This window comes from Pelodiscus sinensis, chromosome 8 (assembly GCF_049634645.1).
Source record: "Pelodiscus sinensis isolate JC-2024 chromosome 8, ASM4963464v1, whole genome shotgun sequence".
NCBI lineage: Eukaryota > Metazoa > Chordata > Testudines > Trionychidae > Pelodiscus > Pelodiscus sinensis.
In genome coordinates, this window is record NC_134718.1 from 30,579,213 (window position 1) to 30,598,127 (window position 18,915).

The window sequence follows — 18,915 nt, forward strand, 5'->3', positions numbered from 1 at the left end:
TTTGCAAGGAGGCAGTGCCTCATTGCCAGGTAATGAATATTTCAGTGCGCGTTAAACTGCCCTCAGCTGATGTCATGGTGGTTGCTGCTTTGGTGACTACAGATCCCCCGAGAGAAGCCGAGCGGAGCGCAGGAACCAGACTCAGGTGCAGCTGATGCTGTTTGTCAGTGAGCTCCTTGCTTCTCCGATCCTCCCCTCGCTGTCTCCTCACAACGGGCTGCTTTCTACCTGCCCAGGGAGCAGGAATGTCGGTATTTAAATATCGCTGCTCGGTGTACAGTGATTGTCCCTGGGAGTTTGCAGAGCAAAGCCCTGAGACTAATACAGGTACCCAAGGGATAGGTGCAGATCCCTTTAGAGCCGGGGTAAAGCCTGACCAACTCTATTAATGCCACCGGGTCTAGTCCGTATTGATAGAGCTGAGCGGGAAAACAGGCTCTGGGCAAAAGCACCTAGCCATACCGTTGGTAAATGGGGCTGAAGAATCCCTCAACGGGGGGGAGAGGGGGTAAATAGACGAGATGCAGCTGCCTTTGTGCTAGAATACGAAGTTAGCATTTTAGCGAGGCGGGGGAGCTACATGTATTGGAAATTCAATCCTGCTTCGCATCCACTTCTATTCTCAGCAGTGCTCCGCTTCTCTTCAGTGTGATCCCTTCCTCTAGCAGAGTTGAGTCACTCTCTGGTCTGAAGAGTACGTGCAGAATTTCCCCAGGCCTTGGATTTTTTTTAAGCCATATACAATTATTTTAAAACATCAGCTTCTAGAAGCACTTCCTAGTGCCTTGGCTCCCTGTCCCTCAATCATCTCTGTCTCCATTAAACTAGCATGTTTGAATAGAAATTTGGGTTTTCAATTGTGGAGGCTGGCAAATCTAAAGCATCCAAAATCTTCTTTTAACAATAATCAGGGTTGGCCTCTGGCTGATAGCTCAGCATTTAAAACAGAAACAACCTAGAAAAGGGCTAGGTTTTGGTAGCAGCATAAACTGCAGTGGGAAACAATTGCCTCTAACAACCCTGCCTCCTTTCCTCCCATAATTCTAAACTAGTCATTGTGTGTGTGTACATAAAGTTCCTCTTGGCTTCTGTGCCATTATCTATTTATACGCCCTGCTACAACCATGATATTAAAAGCAAATGAAAATGGGCATAGAATGACTTGGATTACCAGGACTGGCATGAATCATAGATGAATGTGAAATAGCAAACCCTGGCATGGATTGGTGTCAGCATAGAGGCATGCAGTTGGAATAGTGCAACATTCACCTCCTGTTTGCGCTCTGGTGCCTGGGGGGGTCTGACTTGCATAGGCAATGCTTCTCATTGGTAACAGGCTGTTATTTCTATCTTCCCCGTTACTGGCAGTTTATGATCTTGGCACCTGACTTCCACTGAGGAAGAGGGCAATTATATCTTCTCTGCACCTGTTTTGCTCCATGAATGCCACAAAATAAGTTATTTCCAGTAACTCTCAATACAAGTAATGGAGAGAGATTTAGTTTTACATTTAATGATAAGTTACTCCCTTAATGATGCTAAATTGCATCCACTAAACATGGCTTGTCTGAGGACTAGTCTGACGTATACTAAAGCCATCTCAATCAATGTTTTCTTGCACGTTGGCATAGCAAGGCTATGATATGACAACAGAATTCAGTCTGCTTGCATATAGGACTAAGTTTAATCACATCAGCAAAAGCAACAAGTGACTAAAGGGAGCCAAACTGGAAGGAGTATTTTAGGATGCAATTAATGCACCATTGGGCCCGTTTACCCTTGATACTATCTCTACTCACATAGGTGAACTGGGCAATCTTCCCCACTCCATTCTGACAATGCACCTCCATCCTAATGTGCAACAGCTAGGCCTGCTATTAACTCTGAATTGCCTCTATTATTCCAGTTCTGAATTCTCACACATTGCAGCTGTACTAACACACTTCAATCCTAACCTTTAATGGCCTCACTGCACTAGTCCCGAGTTTCTTTTCCATACAAACTGCCAATTCTGTCTCTTTGATCTCACATTTGGTCTCAGCAGAGAAATCATGGAAGCAAACCCAGAACAGCATAGCCTTTTACCTAAATTCAGAAAAAATATATATTTTTCTTTCTAAAAAATTATTCACTAATTCTTAAAAAAATGAATAGTGATTCTTGTGTGCCCAGCTTGAAGATCATGGATTTTCAGAAAACAATGAGAACCAGTTTGTGGAAAAGGTCTCAAGTTGAGCACTAGTTATTCTGGTAAATCTACATCTGTATTCAGCTTTAGACTGTTACAGAATTCTTCCTGAATGCTTTGTTAATCAAATGCTCCCCCCCCCCCCCTTTAAAAACATCTTTGGATGAGTGACTCATACAGCTTACTGAAGTCAGAGTCTGGTAGCATTGATTAATCTGAGGACTCTCCTGAACATCTGTGGACAATTAGATCGTTACCAAACTGTGTGGTGCTTATTGATTTGGAGTGGACAAATATCTTCAGTTTAGACCCTAGTAGTTAGTAAATCATTTTGCCTGTGAGCAATCTGAACCCAAGGTGAAAGGCTAGAGACTTAATTTGCTGCACTATGGAGATCTCTTTAATTAAGCATTTTGAATAGTTTGCTTTTCAAAAGTACAAAATATTGGTGCATCTGACTAGATGTCATCAAATATTTACTTTCTAGCATCCACAAGCCAGTTTGATTTTGGTAATCTGCGTATCACAAAGCCCTCGCCCCCCCCCCCCCCCCCCCCCCCGGACTGTAAATGGAGTAAGCATTTGCATTACACCACAATCCTCCAAACAACTTTGGTATAAAATATTAGAGGTGATTCCCTTATATAGTCTGTAACTGTGCAGTCTAGCCTCTGCAGGAGTGCATGTGTGCAATGTCTGCTCCAGTAGTGAAATCACACAAGTTGTTGTTTGCAGTGTGCTCAGGTTACTCTGTTTCTCTGCTGTGATGCAGCTGTTCGCTTTGAAGGATCCCAGACTCTGGTAAGTGTTGCTAGTTCAGATAAAGAAGTGAACTGGGAAGCTATGTATAAAACCTTCCTCTCTGAGGCTTCTAAGTCCAGTGGTGTACCTTAGAGAGCAAACCACACTGTAAATTTAAGTTTCTCTCTGTTACCAGACCTATTAAACCTTGCATTATGAAACCAGCATCATAAACACCCTCTCAAGAACAGCTGTCTGCAGCAAGGAAGTCCTTCGGCGCCCCAAGAATAAGATGTGGTGACAGGGTGAGACAGGACCTCCTGGCTTATCCATACAGCTACCTGCCTCCCTCATGATCCTCTCCTACTGAGATAATTTGATTATGCAAGAATCAAATCTGTTTTTAATGGTCAAAACAAACACCACTGATCTAGCTCTGATCAGTAGTTTCAGGGTTTAAATACTTGCAGTATCATAGTAGTCAAACACTATGCCTCAGGGAAATGGATTACCTATGCGTATGGAAAAACCCCTCCCATTACTACAGTAAGTAGCTACATTGAAGCATCGCAGCAGTGTTTCAAGTATAGACTATCCCTGAGAGTGGCTATAGGGCACTGGGCAATCTGAATAAGATGTAGATTACCCCTGCTCTCTTGAATATGGGGAGGGTAAAGGGAGTTCTCTGTATTATTCAACCCCCCTTCCCTCATCAGCCACCACCGTGATTGGAGTGCAATCATAGTTCTGGAGGAGATAGTCATTACCTTGATAGAAGGGGGATGTACTGTAGGGGTAGATTATAAACAGGCACTGCAGGGAGGAGCAGGTGACTTATCAGAGGTTGCACTGCCCATCTTGGAGTAGAGTAATATTGTGATAGCAGTGTCATTTAGTGTCCAGCAGGTGGAAGAGTCCCTTTCTCCAGAAGTGACACTGCTGACAAATGGCCACTCAAAGTCAGTACTAGGGTTGAGTCAAGAGAAGTATCTCCTTGTCTTTTAATGTTGGAAGATGGAGACTGCTGGTGAAAGGAGCTGGACGCCAGAGAATCAGGAAGGAGTTTAATTCATTTGAAATAAAATGAAATGCCAGCTAATAATGCATATAGTGAGGGGCAGTTAGGGCCTCGCTGATACTTTAACATACATAAATTGCATGGTAGATTGTGTCTCTCCCCTGCACCCATATTGCTTGTTCTCTTAGGGTAGGTTGACACAGTGGGGCAATTTCAGGATACTGGAAGTATCCCAAAATAGCTACCCTGCATCTTTTGAATACACCCTCTATTTTGGGATACCACATCAGCTAGTTTGATATCTATTTTAGCATCCCTGTAACCCTCGTTCCACGAGGGTTAAGGGATGTCTCAGAATAGCACGTTATTTCAAAATTTGGTACTGTGTAGATGCACCAAATATGTTATTTTGAAATTCAATTGAAATAAGATACACACTTTGCATAGCGCAAATTGTGTATCTTATTTCAAGTTTAGGGTGCTGTGTAGATGCACCCTTAGGTTAGGAACTCTGTGGGGCAGGAATGGTGTCTTGGCCAGCCTTTAACACAGGCTAAGTGCTGCTGGAATATACAAATAAACTGTACAGATGGATTTCATTCACATCCATAAAACATAGACAAATAAAGTAGAGAACTACAAGAGACAAAATAATTAAGGGGGGGGGGAAGCTATTTGCAGACAAGGCTCCGGATTGGTCATTTGCAGTCATTCTGACTTCATACTGATGATGGCTTACTTAATGACTTGCCATGATAAATTCAGGCCAGTGTTTCTATTTAAAGTGCAGCTCTCTTACACTTAAGAATCATTGTCCTATTCCTCTTGTTCATATTCTACATCGCCACAGAACACTATTCAACCTATAACCTTGACGGGCTTTTTTTAGGTCATAGATACACCTGTTTGCAGAACTGTGGACTATTTGAACTAGCCAACAGGACATTTTTTAATAAGTACTCTCCTAAGTCAGTGGTCTCCAAACTTTGTCTTAAGATGACCCACCAACTGCATTTTATTGTGATCCACTCAAGGTCCAAATTTGAAGGGGAGAACAAATCAGAGCAGTGTCCTCTTTCTTTATCGCTCCCTCCTCCTCTCCCCATCAAAGGGCCATCAATCACCTGTAGCAACTCCTTTCCCCCGGCACCATCCTAATCTTGGCCCAATGTAGAGGGGTGACCTGAGGAGAGTGGATACTGGAGCTCAACCCCCTCCCTCATACTCACAGAGCAGTTCCAAAGGGGCTAAGCCCAGACTCTCTCTCGGCACATTCTGACCAGACACACAGGGTCACAGTGCCAATTATGTTTGGCACAAGGTCAGAACAGTACTCATTCAAATTTGTCCTGGCTGATCTTTCATTATGATGTGGTGATGTGACCTCATGCACACACAGGTCACACCACAATGGCTGGACTGGAGACTCTGGCTCACACCAGGAAGACAGATGCTGCTTCTGTTAGATGAGTGCAAGGCAGGTTTGCTTTCCAATCTCCCTACAACCCATCCTCCCCATGACCACTGCTGGATTACAACCCACTGTTTGGGAAACACTGTCTTAAGAATGTCTAAGATACTATGGAATGATAACTCAACAATGCATCACATGCACAGCTCTTTTACCTTATTTGACTGCAACAACCCTTCTATTGCTAAACAGCCATATACTGGGACTTTTTTAAAAACTCACTGCTGCGTATAAAAGCATAATCCCTCAATTTGGTGACAAAGGGAGGGTATTGGCTTCAGCAACATGAAATTCAGCATTGTTCTTTGTTTCTACACAAAGGGTCAGTTTACCCAGCCAGGTTCATCAGAACTATTATCTGAAGACTACTCTAGTCACCAGAAAGTTACATCTTCCCCAGCTTATTAAGAAATGCACAGAACTGGCAAACAGATCAACAATAGGAATTCCCAGGATTAATGTGGTTCTTCATACAACAGCACTTTAAAATGGGGATAGTATGTAGATGATGGTGTTTTCCCCTCACCCCAGCTTTAGCCCCTCATGTTTGGGACAGGCCATTTGGTACAATCAAATCAGCTTCGCTAAATGCTGTGAACTGATTTGCATTGAATTTTCTTGATTTGATAGTCCATGCAACATACCTGAATGTTATGGTTGACAGTGACCCATTCTTCCTGCGTGAAATTAATTTCTAGGTTAATTTTATACAGCATTTTAAGACAAATCTTAAGATCATGCCATTTATTTGAGAAATGTAAGCAGGTGAGGCAAAGAAGCCTGTATAAAGTTAAGGGATTGTCCACTCTGTTGATTAAAGGGATGGTGGATATATTTCGGATATATAAACTGATCACTCTGCTCTGAAAAAAATAATATTTTTAGGAAAGTAATGGCATTTAAAATTTAATAAAGTATCCACTGTGAAAATCACACATTTAAACATGATGGAAAGACTAAAGGCTGGGTAGACAAAAAACCATTGTGCAGAGCTCTATTCCAATGGCTCCTATAATTCTTGGCCAGGGATTGGATGGCTTTGGTACAATCTCTGTTTCAGTGTGTTAGGGATCCCTCAGAGTCCCTTGGTAATGGGAGCTCCATGTTCTGGAATGTGCCTCATTGCCATGCAACTAGAGGCATAGAAATGTTAACTACCTGGGAATAAGCATTTGGAAAAGAGCTCTGAGCTCCCATGGAGTGGGTTTGCAGGTATAGCTCTGAACATTCTGCCACTGCAGACCCAAAAGCATAACTTTAGTCCAAAAACTGAAAGTTATTTGTACAACTAGACAGTGGAGAACATTTGGCCAACTGCAGTTAATTGAAGCTGAAGAGGAATACTTTGTTTGCAATTAATTTAGATTATAAAATCTCCATTTTAGCAATTTATCATCTTTGTCTGCTTTGTACAATGCTAATTACATTGGATAAATTCATTTAAATAGAGATACATAAATGTCCTATATTTAAAAGTGTTTCTCATACACTAACATATGAGGGGTTAAGGAACGTTATGGCTGGCATACATTTTACAACTCCAATTCAAGCAGCTAGAGACTTTTTTCTCTAGCGTCTGAAATAGCTGTTGTAATAATTTCCTATAAAGGAAAATATGGAGATGGACAGAAAGGCAAGTATACAATGATTAAAAGTTACTAGTGAGGAAGGAGTTATGGGCAGGGAAAGGCAGAACTGGAGTCCAAGTCCCTTTATTTGGATCTGGATTGCAGCACTCTGGAGCCATTGCTGCAGATTAGATTTAGATGCCATTTAGGGAAGTCCCAGAGGTTCCCTTCTCCCTCTCAATTCTGAGCCCTGCATTGTAACACTTTTTTCATCATTTATTTCCAGCTCAGCCACAGACACAGTAAAAGGTGCCATCTACAGGCTAACTGTCAACACTACAGCCTTTTAGCTCTCCAGCTTCCCAAAAAGAGCTGGTTTCTTCTCCTGAAACAGTAATATGCTAATCCCATGAGCTTGCCTTGTTGACTAAGAACCCTCACAACCGGGATATCAGAGCATGGAGGAAACTTCCACTGCATAGATGCCTTGTAAGCTCTTTGTAAGCCATGACTCCATATGTTTGTACAGTTCCTATCACAATGGAGCCCTAACCCTGACTGGGTTCTCTACCCACCACACTAATATAAATATTAACTAATAATTAATGCATGTGATGGAAGGGACTAAGAAGCATTTCTGAGGTGGGAAGGTAGATATCAGCTAGATCTGCTCAGAGGTTGATTATATAATTAATTATTTGTATTGCGATAGCACCTAGTCGCCTCAACCCATTGCAAACATAGCAAAGAGATGGCCCCTGTCCCAAAGAGCTCACAATCAAAGTATTTCCCTGCACAGTGAGGTACTAAGTGACTGGAGTAAGCAGCTGAGAGGAACATTGGTTCCAAAGTGGGGCAGAGGGAGGGATTAGAGCACTAAATGACATACCTTTGGGAACAATCCTGCATTGTAGGGGTTGATTACACAGGACTTCTGACTCATTTCTAAAATTGTGGAAGTTGTCCACGAAGCATTCCCTATTAGGGAGAGGTTAGATTCCAGTTTCTCTCTCTGGACTTGTGTGTAGAATTCAAAGGTAGCATCAAATTATAAAGTCATGATCATTTACTTATCTGATGCCATCCTTCTGACCTGAACACATCAGGCAGAGAGAGGAGGGAAGATCTGCAGTTGGTGCATGTGTGTACTGTCCCACCTAGCGGCAACTGGGAAGGGGGATAGAAAGGGAGGGAGGAGAGAGGGAGAGAGAGAGACACACACACAAACGGGATTGATTGTCTACAGCCTTCTGAGACACAGCTGGCTTTTAGTGAAAGCAGTAAAGACTCGTGCACTAAGCTCCAGAGGTCACGGGTTCAGTTATACCTGTGGGCCTTGCACATGCTTCTAGATATCAGTGAGGAACTGTTGCTGAGATGATAGCTGTGGGCTAAATTGGAACTTGACAACCTGCCCTCAGTTTTTTGTGACCACCTAGTCCAAGGTTGGGTAAGATACGTCTTGCAAGCCACTGGATCCGGCCCACGGACACCCTGATGGGACCCTCAGGCACATAGCTGCTGCTGTTTAAACTCAGAGCTTCTCCGTGTGCCTCTCTGCTCTGGAGGGAGGGGGAGACTTCATGGGAAACAACCGGCCAATAGGAGCTGAGAAATTGGCGTGGGGGATGGGGACAGTGCAAGCCTCTTCTCCCCTTCCAGAGCTGAGAGCCCCATGGAGGGAGCAACCTGCATTTTCAAGTGGTCTGGGGTTGCAGTAGGCAGGGAGCTGAGCCTGCCTTTGGGGTGCTGCAGGACTGCTGGCTGGGAAACACTTAGGTAAGCGCCTCCCAGCAAGAACCTGCCTTTGGCACTCCTGCCCCTCCTGTACCTCAATTTCTTCCCCTAGGTCACCATCCAAATGTTCGGCACCTCCCTGCCCCAGGTCACAACTCCCTCCCAGATCCTGTGCCCCATCCTACATGCCTCCTCCAAGCCGGAATCCTCTCCTGCACCCATATCCCCTTCCTGATTCTACACTGCAATCCCCTGACCCTGGTCACAACCTTCTCCTTCACCCAAACTCCCTCTCAGACTCTACACCATGTCCTGCACCCCAGTCCCGTACCCCATGTACCCTTCTGTACCCAACCTCCATCCTAGATCCCATATCTCCTCCACAGAGAAGTGCAGCCCTTGACCACTTTCCAAAATCTTGGAGTGGCCCCCCCTGCAAAAATTATTGCCCATCCCTATCTAGTCTGACCGCCAATGTAACACAGACCCAAGAACTTTGCCAAAATCATTCCTAGAGCAGAATTTTTAGAAAAACAGCCAATTCAAAAATTGCAAGTGATGGAGGATCTGCCACAACCCTTGGTAAATTGTTGCAATGGTTAATTACTCTTGATTACTAAATCAAGTTAATTTAGTTAATTACTAAAAATGTTGTCCCTTATTTTCAGGCTGAATTTATCTGGCTTCAACTTCCAGCCATTGGATTATGTTAAATCTTTCTCTGTGAGACTGAGGAGCTCATTAACAAATATTTGTTTCCCAAACATGATTCTGGGATGCATTAACAGGTGTGTTGTGAGCAAGACATGAGAAGTCATTCTTCCACTCTACTCTGTGCTAGTTAGGCCTCATTTGGAGTATTGTGTCCAGTTCTGGGCACCGCATTTCAAGAAAGATGTGGAGAAATTGGAGAAGGTCCAGAGAAGAGCAATGAAAATGATTAAAGGTTTAGAGAACATGACCTATGAAGGAAGGCTGAACGAATTGGGTTTGTTTAGTTTAGAAAAGAGAATATTGAGGGGGAACATGATAGCAGTTTTCAGATATCTAAAAGGGTGTCATAAGGAGGAGGGAGAAAACTTGTTCATCTTGGCCTCTGAGTATAGAACCAGAAGCAATGGGCTTAAACTGCAGCAAGGGAGGTTTAGGTTGGACATTAGGAAAAAGTTCCTGTCAGGGTAGTCAAACACTGGAATAAATTGCCCAGGGAGGTTGTAGAATCTCCATCTCTGGAGATAGTTAAGAGTAGGTTAGATAAATGTCTATCAGGGATGGTCTAGACAGTATTTGGTCCTGCCATGAGGGCAGGGGACTGGACTCGATGACCTCTCGAGGTCCCTTCCAGTCCTAGTATTCTATGATTCTTTGATTACACTAAGGAGCCATACAGAGAATGAACTGTCTCAGTTCCTCTCCTCCTCCCTCCCCCCTTTCCCTAGGGCTGGGTAAGGAAGAAGATTACTCACTTCCCTTTGTGTGCCCAGCCAGCTACTGTGGCTGAAAGTAAGAGGATGGGGCCAAGAACTGTTTCACTCCCCTCTGCTCTCCTCTCTACCCTGTTTCTTCCCCTTTGCCTACAGCTGGGAAAATTGGACAAGTGGCCCCTGCTATCCTCATCCAGATGAGCATAGTGTAGGAATAAGGATGTTAAATTGCAGTTATCTGGCTAATCGTGTAGTTGATACAATTTCCACCATGAACAGAGGTTGCTGTGGGCTGCTGCTGGAGCAGCCTCTGTTCATGGCAGCCATACCTGGCCACCGCAAACAGAGGCTGCTCTGGCACCAGCGCTTGTTCATGGTGCTCAAGGCTGGCCATGGCCAGGGGCTGCTGCTGAAGCAACCCCTTTGCATGGCCAGCCTTGGCTGCCACGAACAGAGGCTGCTTGGTAACAGCAGCCCCCATCTGCAGGGGGCAACTCTCCTTTGGGACCCCCATGGACAGGGGCTGCTTCACAGCAGTATCTCATATTCCACCCCCCCCCCACCCAGAGGCAGCAGGGGGGTTGCAGGGCTGCACTGGGTGAGGGGGAGGGGAGAGTCAGCTTTTAAGCTAGCTTCCCCCAGCACCAGCTCCTGTTCCCTCCCTAACTTTGCTGCCTCTCATAGAGGCAGCAAGTGGGAGAGGGGTGGTGGTGAGTAGTTGATACTCCAGTTGACTACTTACTAACATCCCCATGTAGGAGGAAGCCTTGATATCTTTTTCTCCCCTCTCATAGGCCTAGACTTCACAGCAAAATAAGGACTTTAAGGGCCACAAGAGCTCCAAGATCCTGGGCAGATTTCTCTGAAATGTTCCTTTCCAGTCACCAGCACATGGCTGCCATTTGAAAGCTTTAACTGCCACTTTCCCTCTCAACTTCTGTTCTCTAGCAGCCAGAAAGCCACCAATAGAAAGCCCAGCTTCCTGCACAAGGAATGGCAGATAAGTGGCTCACTTATATGTCCATTCTGTAAAGGATCACCTGCACTGGCACCATGGGCCTCTTAAAGATGAAGGTGTAAGGGAGAGACACGGAGAGAAGGAACAGGCACCATTGTAGAACAAAAACACATTGCTTAAAATGGTCCCAGCAACTTCTGACCTGGAGGTGTGCTCTAAATGATTAAAAAACTTGTCTAGTAACTCTCTGTGCCACAGCAAAGAGCTGAACTATTCATAATCTTGGAGCACCTTGCATCTTTGCCTCTAGCTAGTCTCCCATTCTCTCTGGATGCAATTGTTCAGTCTTCTCAGCTGCCCTACAAACTGCTGGAATCTCCACCAACTCAGGAGCTGGAGCTAAGGACAAGGAATTAGCAGCAAACAATTCAGCATAAGCTAGCTGCTTCTCATATTCCATAGACTCAAACCATGCCTATACTCAACACTTCAAGAGTTCTTGATTGTGCCAGCAGTAGCAACAGCATAAGCTTGAGGGGAGAAAACATGCTGATGTCCCATGACATTTTTTGCCACTATCATTTAAACATACTCTGGGTGAACACAGTGGAGATGGCATGTTGGTAAAACAGCCAGCATTTTGTTTACATTTGAATTAAAAGGGCCTTACCAAGCATAAAACACCACTGTGGTAGACTGGGTTCATACACACAATAAGCAACAACTCCTCCACAGAGTTTACAACATAAATGTACAAGCCAGGGCAAGGATGGGAGAAAGGAAATATCCTTACTACCATTTTACATGTGAGGAAGTAACTTAAATATCTTATCCAAGATCACAGAGGATCTTTGGGAAGAACTGGAACACAGAATCTCAGTCCTGTGCCTACCTATAAGACTGTTTGCATTGCATCTCTTTTAGTGGTTCAGCCTTGTCACACTTGCTCCTGGTATAGCCTGGCTCTATTCTAAACTCCTTCAATTTCCACTTGTCTGTTTTCATCCTGTCCTAACTATGCACACACCTAATTCCCTTTTCTTCTCTTCCTCCCTCCCCCCCCCACACAAAACACAAAAAACTGGGGCAGATGCAGCAGAATAATAGACACCTATACATTTATAATACAAAGAAATGCATCTTAAGAATTCCTCCTCCACTCAACAGCTTATCTGAAAACAAGGCAGCTCATAAGGTGTGGAATTATCCGGTTGGTACCCATGCTTACTTAGCTCATAAAGAACAGTTGCAGCTTGGTAAAGGCAAACATCTGCAGATCCAGTTAGTTTTTTAAGTGTACACCTACACAGGGACAAAAGTGCTGCAGCAAAGCCACTGCTGGGCCAGGTCTGCTGAATGGGATGGCATGCTTGGGCGTCAGAGCTAAATATCACTGTGTAGATGTTCAAGTTTCAGCTGGAATCCAAGCTCTGAGACCTGCACCCTCACAGGGTCCTAGAACTTGGGCTCCAAACCAAGCCAGAATGTCTACATAGCATTTTTTTCAGCTCCAGAACCTGAATTGGCTGACCCAGGCCAGCTGTGGGGTTTTTAATTCTGTGTAGAGTATAAACTGAGAACAGGAGTTTAGTTCTAGGAGTAAGGTTAAAATGGATTATGCTTATACACACAACTGTTTAGTTTAGCTACTCGTGATGTGTTTTTCAGAACCATCTTACCCAGCCCATAGTGAGAGATGTTTAAAGTAGGGCTTTCTCCTTCACAGCTCATTGTCTTCCTTGTTCTTAATCCTGCAATGAAGGAAGTAGACTGTGTTTGTGATGTTGCTGCAGTTTACAAGGCTGTCCTCGGAAGAGGATTAAAAGAACTTTACACCGTATCTTCAAACAGCATGGGAAGGTAGGTTTGAAGGGGAAAGGCAGTGCTGAAAAGCAAAGTGAAAACCATAAACAGGACAGTTGGCCTTTGTATATAATCTCGTGTTTCAAATTTGCTCTAATTCTAAAGACTCTTTTCAAATCAAAACCTTCTGCTTTATATTAAAAACATTTGTCACAGCAGATATTATGTCTTATACTGTTGCACAATAAAAGCTATGCTGTGCAGAGCAGTTGCTACTGGGTATCACTCATATTTATGAAATCTGGAATCTATGCTAAGTTTTGGGAGTGAAGACTGTATTCATAGAAATGTGCTTATTACATTATAAGCAGATAAGTGGACTAGTTTAATTTTTTCCAGATAGATATATACACATTGGAATTCATATTTAGCCAACCCCTGTTACATAGTTATATCCTCCCTCCCAATATGATGTAATAAATTAGGAAACTTTCTTATCTCAGTTAGTTCTTTCAATGCAATCCAACAGAGCACAAGCCCATCTTAGTGCGAGCTACAGCCCTTCACCATCTGTTTAGAACCTAATTACAAATGCAAAAAAATAATGTGCTTTACAATTGCACCAGTAAAAAGCTGTAAATGATTTAAATGCATGCATATGTTCCCTGCAGAATTCAACATGCATCTGTGGCTGCTTCTCCTCACATCAGGGACACAAATCAACAGAAAACTACCCACATCTGACTAACAGAATGTCTCCATAATGGTGATTTTTTAATACTTTTTTTTAAAATGGTAAACAGGACTTTTTGTAGCAATTCATTCAACTGCATTTTCTTCATTCCATTTTAAAAACGGTTTATCACCATTGTGTAACTATAGTACAAATCACTCCATAAAACTTGCTAAAGGAGGACAGGAACAGAGAGTCAGAGGGCGAGTCTGCAGCTGGTTGTCTACATTTCAAAGTATAATTATTTCTACAGAGTGAAATGCTACAAGATACAACAACAATCCTGTCTGGTATAGGAGCAGACCATCTGCCCTGGAATGTTCCATTGCTGGGGGCTGATGATGCAAAGCCTATTCAAGACATTTTGAGTTTTCCCATAGATGTCAACTGACTTAGAATTAGGCCTTGAGACATTTGACTATCACAGTTGGAGCTCCACTTCCAGGTCTTGGTGTTCCTTTAGCCCATGTATCATAGAATCATAGAATAATAGGACTGGAAGGGACCTCGAGAAGTCATCGAGTCCAGCCCCCCGCCCTCAAGGCAGGACCAAGCTCCGTCTACACCATCCCTGACAGATGTCTATCTAACCTGTTCTTAAATATCTCCAGAGAGGGAGATTCTACCACCTCCCTTGGCAATTTATTCCAATATTTGACCACCCTGACAGTTAGGAATTTTTTCCTAATGTCCAATCTAAACCTCCCCTGCTGCACTGTAAGCCCATTACTCCTTGTCCTGTCCTCAGAAACCAAGAGGAACAAATTTTCTCCTTCCTCCTTGTGACACCCTTTTGGATATTTGAAAACCGCTATCATGTCCCCCCTTAATCTTCTTTTTTCCAAACTAAACAAGCCCAGTTTATGAAGCCTGGCTTCATAGGTCATGTTCTCTAAACCTTTAATCATTCTTGTCGCTCTTCTCTGTACCCTTTCCAATTTCTCCACATCTTTCTTGAAATGTGGCGCCCAGAACTGGACACAGTACTCCAGCTGAGGCCTAACTAGTGCAGAGTAGAGCGGCAGAATGACTTCACGAGTTTTGCTTACAACACACCTGTTGATACAACCTAGAATCATATTTGCTTTTTTTGCAACAGCATCACACTGTTGACTCATATTCAACTTGTGGTCCACTATGACCCCTAGATCTCTTTCCGCCATGCTCCTTCCTAGACAGTCGCTTCCCCTCTTGTATGTATGGAACTGATTGGTCCTTTCTAAGTGGAGCACTTTGCATTTCTCTATATTAAACCTCATCCTGTTTATCTCTGACCATTTCTCTAACTTGCTAAGGTCATTTTGAATTATGTCCCTATCCTCCAAAGAAGTTGCAACTCCACCCAGTTTGGTATCATCTGCAAACTTAATAAGCGTACTCTCTATCCCAATATCTACATCATTGATGAAGATATTGAACAGTACGGGTCCCAAAACAGACCTTTGCGGAACTCCACTTGTTATCCCTTTCCGGCAGGATTTAGCACCGTTAACAACAACTCTCTGACTATGGTTATCCAGCCAATTATGCACCCACCTTATAGTGGCCCTATCTAAGTTATATTTGCCTAGTTTATCAATAAGAATATCATGCGAGACCGTATCAAATGCCTTACTAAAGTCTAGGTATATGCCATCCATCGCTTCTCCCTTATCCACAAGGCTCGTTATCCTATCAAAGAAAGCTATCAGATTAGTTTGGCATGACTTGTTCTTCACAAACCCATGCTGGCTATTCCCTATCACTTTATTACCTTCCAAGTGTTTGCAAATGATTTCCTTAATTACCTGCTCCATTATCTTCCCTGGGACAGACGTTAAACTGACCAGTCTGTAGTTTCCTGGGTTGTTCTTATTCCCCTTTTTATAGATGGGCACAATATTTGCCCTTTTCCAGTCTTCTGGAATCTCCCCTGTCTGCCATGATTTTTCAAAGATCATAGCTAAAGGCTCAGATACCTCCTCTATCAGCTCCTTGAGTATCCTGGGATGCATTTCATCAGGACCTGGTGACTTGTAAGAGAACCTCAATATTTTAGAACATTGGTATAGGTGAAGATTTACATATGGATGAAGGAAACAGGTAGCGAATGTGAGGTGTGACAGTGGGGGGAAGGGTGCAATTGCCAAGCAACTACCGCTTATAAAAATGTCAAACCAAAAAACCACAGACAGGGCCACATTTGGAACAGTCTGAAACAGCAGAACTGTCCCATGAACACGCATTGCCCTTCACTGTAGAGGTCAAGGTAGCAAAGTCTCTAAATGCAGCTGCTGATGAGCTGCTGAAGGAAGGTTAAAGAGCAATGACTTGAGACCCACCTGTAATAGGGAAATCTCTTAACATTCTGCTGGAATCAGTGTGGTGATGAAAAACACTGATGCTTCCCTGGGGCTCCCTTCCCATATGAATCAAGCTGACAGGAGATTGGTAATTAGGAGTGAGGTCATACTGGCTGGCCTGTGGACCTATATGGAGAGAAATATGCATACTGCTCATTAGGAAGTGTGTGAACTTTGCAGATAGACTGTATGGTTAGGCTGCACATACAGAGCAAGAATTGCTACTAGCACACACAAAGCAGATTGTTTCCTTATGCTAAAGTTACAGGAATAACTCTTCACAAATTGCCCCACTAGTCCACTGAAACAGTGTGTCCCATGGTATGTGGAGCCCCCCCCCCCTTCCTGGAGTCATGTGATTGCCTGACATCTTTTATGTAAGTTTTAGATCTCGTGATTTCAGAGAAAAACTTGAATATGTGAGCAGACCTAAACTACTTCAAAAACCAGATGGCATTTAAAAAAAATCCCCAAATTCTTTTTACAGCTTTAAAGGTTGAATGGGGGACGAATTTGAACACTTGAGATTGTCAATATGGTGGTAAGGAAATGGTGTGAGAGAGGAACAGGGGCACACTGCTTGGGGCATGTGCCTGTATTTTATGCTATATGTGGATGTCTCCTCCATTCCCCTTCCTCCAACCCTACTGCCAGCTTCCTTCCCAGTGCAGTTATCCCCACAAGCCTCTTCACTTTTCTGATAAAAAGTCTTCGCCCGACTGGACACAATTGAAAATACAGGCCATTTCAATTTCAGCATCCTTACCTTTCTACATTTGTCCTTGCCAGAGGAGAATCTTCAGGCTTATCTTCGTTTTGTCTTGTTTCCTTTGGCCATGTTGTGTACGAGTGCTGTGCTGTGTGGACTGTATTGTCAGGGAGTTTGGAAGGTTCATGTGACTCTTTTATTTGGTTTTATTTCACATGGGTTTGAACTCATGAATTGTGTAAGAATCATTTGTGGTCTTACATCCATTAGTGAAACAAATTGAAACACTGCATCACTTCAGCTGGTTTTGCTTCAGAACTATGTGAAATAACAAGCTTTCCCCAGCTGCAGAGTGAAAGCATAAATTGACACAGGGTTATGATTCTGAACCCTCACAATGAACATAGGGTGAGCTCAGATGACAAAGAAACTCAACACCTGAGTAACATCCCATGATTTGAAATAGAGCTGGTAAAAAAACCGGGAAAAGTTTTTCCTGAAAAAAATTCAGTAGAATTTTGGAAATTTGAAAAATGTCCACCATCTCCATTTCTGGATGTTATAAAAGTTGCACAATCCGTTACAAGCCTGCATCAGAGGATGGCCATGGACAAAAGAAGATCAAATGATGCACAGAAACTTCCCTTACTAGTCTGTTAAATGACTAAAGAATAAGACATTAATTAGACAGACACTAGCCTAAACTAGTGGTAGCCATTCCCAGTAAATCTGTGTCTATTTTAAATGTATTGTTGGCTACTGTTTACAGGAAAAGGGATAATGGTGGAAGGTAAATTTTCCTCAGTATTTCTGAAGGACTGATCAATGTTAATTTGAAGCACGATAGTTCATTTGCTAGTTCATCTTGATCTTGCATCTTGTCCCTTAGGCTACAGCTATACTGTAGCCTTCTTCTGGAAAAGCTTATGCAAATGAAGCATGGTGATATTCCTAATCACACTTCATTTGCATAATTAATTAGCAGCCACTTTTGCGCAAGAGGCTTTTGAGCAAAAAGAAGCTGTGTAGACAGCTCTCCTTTTTCTGCAAAAACCTCTTGCACAAAAGCGGTTGTTAATTATGCAAATGAAACACAGCAACATTCCACGCTGTGCTTCATTTGCATAAGCTTTTCCGGAAGAAGGCTACAGTGTAGCCGTAGCCTTGTTGTCAGATGGCAGAACAGATGGACCCACACACAGCTGCCGCTGTGGTGGACAGCCCTGAGGCTGAGGCAACACAATTGTTATCAAGCCAGAAGGGTGGGAAAAGTCTGAGGCGAATAGAACCTTTCTGACCAGTTGGTGGGTAAATCCGGTTTAGACTGGTCTCTGAATGGTCAGTGCCTGAGGAGATCCAACATGGATTCCTAGGTCAAGGATCACAGATTCCATTTTGGTTGCGCCAATTACTGACTTAAACACTGTCATAACATTATATTTTAACGAGGTACAACAATTAAACCATACACGAACAAAACTCCCTAACTCCACCTTTTTTCAAAAGACACTTTTTGCTTAGTATTTCTGTTACCAGTCTTCTGTATGCTTCAGTTTGATTCTCTTCTACAGCAAAACAGTGCCCACAATGAATATCACCTGTGGCTTTGCCCATGCCATATACAGAATTACTTCCCAGCTGTTGTATGCAATCTCCTATAAATTATCTGTCTCTCTTTGAAGCATCACACCATATGCCCAAATTGTCATCGCCTTAGTTCTTCTGTGGTGGTGTCGCCTTAGTTCTTCTGTGGTGGTTCAGAATTCTGAACAGGATTCTTCCATTTTATATTATGTCTAAGTCTGTCTTCTAAACTGATCCTCTATTGACTTTCTCTCTCCCCTCATTTATCTAACTTCCTTAGATTAATAACACAATAAAAAGTGAGAGAAATCCTTCCTTGTTTGCATCACCTGTAAGTTGAGTAAGCAGTCTCTCTGCTCTGCATCTTCCTCCAAATCATGTGAATGTATTTGGAGCCATTATAATTGGCTCCAAAACTCTATTTGAGACTCTCACTACTTTTTGGATAAAGCAAAATACAGGACTATGTAGCAATTTAAAGACTAACAAGATGGTTTATTAGATGATGAGCTTTCGTGGGCCAGACCCACTTGATCTGAGGAAGTGGGTCTGGTCCACAATAGCTCATCATCTAATAAACCATCTTATTAGTCTTTAAAGTGCTTCAGCTACACCAGACTAACACGGCTACATTTCTAT

The 18,915-nt window shown here is 43.1% G+C and overlaps 1 long non-coding RNA gene across 3 annotated transcripts; it reads left to right on the top strand.

The window, feature by feature from the left end:
* The first annotated feature begins 89 nt into the window (after positions 1-89).
* LOC112545527 (uncharacterized) lies at positions 90-13,810 on the top strand. 3 transcript variants are annotated; one of them, XR_003089022.2, is made up of 4 exons: positions 7,277-7,475; positions 9,392-9,511; positions 12,832-12,965; positions 13,580-13,810. It is a non-coding gene; the product is annotated as an uncharacterized LOC112545527 (long non-coding RNA). The 3 variants fall into 3 exon arrangements; XR_012905599.1 differs by lacking the exons at positions 7,277-7,475; positions 9,392-9,511 and adding an exon at positions 90-145; XR_003089023.2 differs by lacking the exon at positions 9,392-9,511.
* Positions 13,811-18,915: the final 5,105 nt, after the last annotated feature.